The sequence below is a fragment of the Phyllostomus discolor genome, chromosome 2 (genome assembly GCF_004126475.2).
Source record: "Phyllostomus discolor isolate MPI-MPIP mPhyDis1 chromosome 2, mPhyDis1.pri.v3, whole genome shotgun sequence".
Lineage (NCBI taxonomy): Eukaryota > Metazoa > Chordata > Mammalia > Chiroptera > Phyllostomidae > Phyllostomus > Phyllostomus discolor.
Window position 1 is genome coordinate 144,585,703 of NC_040904.2, and position 4,469 is coordinate 144,590,171.

At 48.0% G+C, this 4,469-nt stretch overlaps 1 long non-coding RNA gene across 1 annotated transcript; it reads left to right on the forward strand.

Annotated features, from left to right (window-relative positions):
• Nucleotides 1-602: 602 nt before the first annotated feature.
• Nucleotides 603-1,812, forward strand: LOC118499011. The gene is made up of 3 exons (XR_004901511.1): nucleotides 603-759; nucleotides 1,043-1,122; nucleotides 1,705-1,812. It is a non-coding gene; the product is annotated as an uncharacterized LOC118499011 (long non-coding RNA).
• The last annotated feature ends 2,657 nt before the right edge of the window (nucleotides 1,813-4,469 follow it).

The window sequence follows — 4,469 nt, forward strand, 5'->3', positions numbered from 1 at the left end:
GGCAGTCAGGGTGTGGGGCTAGTACAGTTACTTCTCCTGTATTTCTATCCTTTCACTGAATGCCACTGGAGACTCTACCTGGCCAAGCAGGGACCACAGGAATTTTGAGTCTGTTAAAAAGTGTCTCCTTCCATGGTGGCAATCTACGTAATGTGCCTTTGGGCTCTGCACTGCCTTCCCTGATGAAAGGACGAATAAAGCTTAAATCTTCTGATAGTCATAGGAGGAAGGGTTTAGGGAAGGTGAAGGAACCTCATACTATTCTCCTGCCTTTGCTGTTTGTCCACAGCTTGGATCCCCAGGGATGGAGATGAAGCCCTTTCCATTCCCAGCTACACATATTTAGGAAGAACTTATCCATGGGGAAGACACTATCTTGAGAGACAAGGAACCTAAATCTATCCTAATTTAGGAGATCTACGAGGGGGACACAGGAAGGGGGTTGGTGAGCAGGCTGGCCCCATCTCCCATAGGGATGTCCCAGGCTCCCCTCACAGGGGAGACCCAGAGTTTCAGTCTGAGGAAGGCTACAGAAGGCTTAGCTCTTCATCCCCCAGACTTGCTGTAGGTAGTGTGCCCTGGTCCCAGGGCCATGCTCACCTTGGAAGTCTATGAGCTTCCTGGTTCATTCAGGACAAGAACCTGCAGCAGGATTACCTGGACGCCCTGACTATCCTGACAAACATCCTGAGCAGCCAGCAGCACTTGGCCTGTGGATTCAGTTTCCCCCAGAAACTGTCAGTAATAAACCTAATGGTGGTAAGTACCTCTGAGGAGGATGGAGGTGGGAAAGCAGAGAGGAGGGATGACAGGTCTCGTGGGAATCACTGGTAGCACTCCTAGGCTGGGTGAAGGTGAGGCTGGAAGTCAGAGAAGCACGCTGTCCTCAGAGTCTTTGGAGGTTCCTAGAAATTCTAGATCCCATCTTCTGATGGACACAGCCTAGAGCAGGGGGACACAGAGGCAGATGGGAAAAACATGTTTGCCACCCTCGTGTGTGTGTGTGTGTGTGTGTGTGTGTGTGTGCGTGTTTGTGGGACAGGAGCTGATCAGCGAGGAGCCATTGGACTCCATCTCCAGCCCCATGAGACAGAAGGCAATGAACATCATCGCTGACTTCAGGTAACGACAGCCATCCACTCTGTCTTCTCTGCCCTGGTTCTATTACAGCTCTTCCTTCCCTAGTCGACCCCCACCGGTTATTTTCTGCCTCTGCTTCTATCATAAGGGAGTAGTAGAAATTGACTGGACAATGTCTGCCACTTTTTTTGCAAGGATTTTTTGGATGGGATTTTCAGAGCACCAGGCAGAGATAACCTGGAGACAGGACTTGCTATCACTCCTTCCCAGGCTTCCCTTTGCTTTCAGGGCTGCCCCAACTAGGCACCTCCATCTCCATCACTGATGCCCATTCTCTGAAAACCTCTGGGGAACTGAAGAGTAATATATCCTCCCTAATTAGCAGTATCCTTTCCAGTGAGAGTCATGCCTCACCTCTTCCCCTTAGTTCCCTTCTTTCCACCTTCTTGGCTCCTTTCACCTTTTCTTAGTTTCCTCCTTTTCTTCTTATTACTCTTTCTTCTGTTATCTTCCTCTTCCTTGCTCCCACCTACCCTTCTGTCTCTACTGTCCCCTTCTTTACCTTCCTCAGCAGTTATTACCAACCACCATGGTCTAGTTACACTTCTCCTCCCTGTTTCCTAGGATGCTGGGGCCCCTCTTAGAGGTGGAACAAGGAACAGAGCTGCTCCGATTGTGCTTCAGGAGTGTGTTCTGCCTGCCACCTGCAGACGTGTTGCAAAAGAACGCATACAGGCCAGAGGAGGCCCGGGCCAACGTGGTAAGTAACTCTGATGTTTGTCTCTTTGGCTTTAGTTTTCTATTTTTTTAATTTTGTTTTATTGATTGTGCTATTATACTTACCCTGATTTTACCCCTTGCCCCCTCCACCTGGCACCACCCACTCCCTCAGGCATTGTTCACGTCCTTCGGTCATGTGCATAAGTTCTTTGGCTACTCCATTCCCTTTACTGTACTTTGCATCCCTTTGGCTATTCTGTAATGACCTATTTGTACTTCTTAATCCCCTCACCTCTTCTCCCATTCCCCCACACACCTAACCCTTCCCACAACCATCAAAACTATCTCTGTATCTACGATTGTGCCTCTGGGCTACTTGTTTGCGTAGTTTCTGATTTAGATTCAATTGTTGGTAGGTAGCAACTGAATTTGCTTGATTTTCTTCAAGATCAGTTGGTCTGTTCACCTTGGGCCTTCTTTTCATCTGATGTCTGGTGGTCCTTCCTCTGGTTGTGTCCCCATGGGGCTCTCCCCAGTGTAAATCTGGTCAGGGTGAGGAGGGTATTTTGACAGGACTTCCCTGTGTGTGGGGTGTGGGGGCAGACTCGGAATTCCCAGTGCGCGGTAAGAACAGCTCTACCCTGCGGTGGGTTTTTTTTCAGTCCTTTATTGCAGGGAAAGCTGCCTTTCTTACTCTTTCCCCCTGCTTTTCAATTTTAGTGGTCTGCATCTATCACAAGTGTTGCCTTGGTTCTCCCAGCAGGCTTACCATTAGAAGCACTCCTTGGCAGCTTATCTACTTTCTTTATAAGTTTTGGGCAAGGCCACTCAGTTCACTAAAGGGTGAGATGGAGAAATCCACTCTCTTAGCTTTTGTGAATCAGTTACCAGCAGCCAACTGCCAGGCCGGTCCTCTTCCCCCTGGAACCAGCCACCTGTGAGTCAGGGCCTCTTACTGAAGCTGCCCACCCTGGGAGCAGAGTCCCAGATGAACTCAGGTGGGGAGTGGGGATGGAGCAGCCAGGGGTAGTAGCTATGTTGCCAGGGATCTCCCAGTCCACCAAGACAAACTGCCCAACAGGCAGACATCTGTGCTCTGGTGCACACAACAGGGGAATCTATTGAAGTGAGTGGTGGGTGAGTAGCGCTTGGAGTGTAGGGGGCAATTTTGGAGCAGGCTTTCTCAACAAAGGCTTCCTAGACAGCCAGAATTCTGAGCAGGGTGTCTGGAAGGAGGGCTGGGCCTGAGAGCTTGGCAGATGTTTGAGTCCCTTTATTTCCCTCAGGATCTATTTAATGCGACCATGGGATCCCTCCTGAGGCTCACAGAGACAGTCATCACTGAGATGCCCACACGGATCGAGGACTGCTTGGAGGTCAGTGGGAAGAAGCCCCTGGAAGTCGACATACTAGTTTCCTAGGGCTGCCCTAATGAAGCTCCACAATTGAGGGGCTCCACACAACATGCTGTCACAGTCATGAAGGATGGAAGTCCAAAATCAAGGTGTCGGCAGGGTTGGTTCCTACTGGAGGCTCTGAAGGAGAGTCTGTTCCAGGTGTCTCTCCTAGCCTCCAGTGATTCCTAGCAACCTGTGGGGCATCTCTTGGTCTGGACACATAGCATTGCAATCTGTCTCCATTCATTTCCACAGGGCATTCTCCCCTCTGCGTGTGTGTGTGCATGTGTGTGTGTGTGTGTGCATGTGTGTGTGCGTGTGTGTTTTCTCTTCTTAAAAAGGACAGCATTGGGTTAGGACCCACCTGAACCCAGTAGGAACTCACCTTAACTTGAATCACCTACAAAGACCCTATTTCCAGACAAGGTCACATTCTGAGGTGCTGGGTGGACATAAATTTGGGGGTATACTACCAACTCAGTACAGTTGGAAGCAGATGAGGAGAACAGTCTAGGGACAAACTAAGAAGGAGAACTGCTGATGAAGGTGGGGTGCAGAGCTCTTAGGGAAAGGTTAAGAAGGGCTGGGATCCAAATAATGTAGGTCTTGCCTTCAGAGAAGAAAACCTCCTCCTTCCTTCTTCCCCATCAGCCATCGCCGTGACCACCTCCTCTCTCAGCGCCCTTCTGCTGCTGCTTCATAGCAGTTAAAGTTGAAAGCAGGGGCTCTTGACTTCCACACGCTGCAGTTCCAGATTCTGGCTCCGTGGTTTGCTGTGTGGTGGGGAGTTACTTCATTTGTCTTTGCCTCAGTTTTCCCCTGGAAAATGGAATGACAGTACCTAGTTAATACCGTCATTTGATAATTGAATGAGATGTTTACAAAGTGTTTGGCTTAAAGAATTGAGGTGCAGGTTCAAATAATTTGTCCATTTAAAAATTATGTGCCTGTTTATCAACAACTTTCCCTCTGTTAATGTCATCACGATACTTTGGCTTTCTCCTGAAAATTCTATTCCCCAATTACTGCAGGAAGTTTAAGATTTCTGTGAAGATTCTCTTGCTGTTAGAATGTAGATCACTGAGGACTATAGTCAGAGAATTGCATCCAAAAGTTACATCTTGAAATAAATCTTTTCTATGTGATCATATTATCAAATTGATATAATTTACACTTATTTGTATTAAATGTTATGGTTGTCTTCCTCTTATTTAATTGAAGAGCTTGATGATGTAGAGATTTACATCATTAAAAATTTAAAATTATGTAACA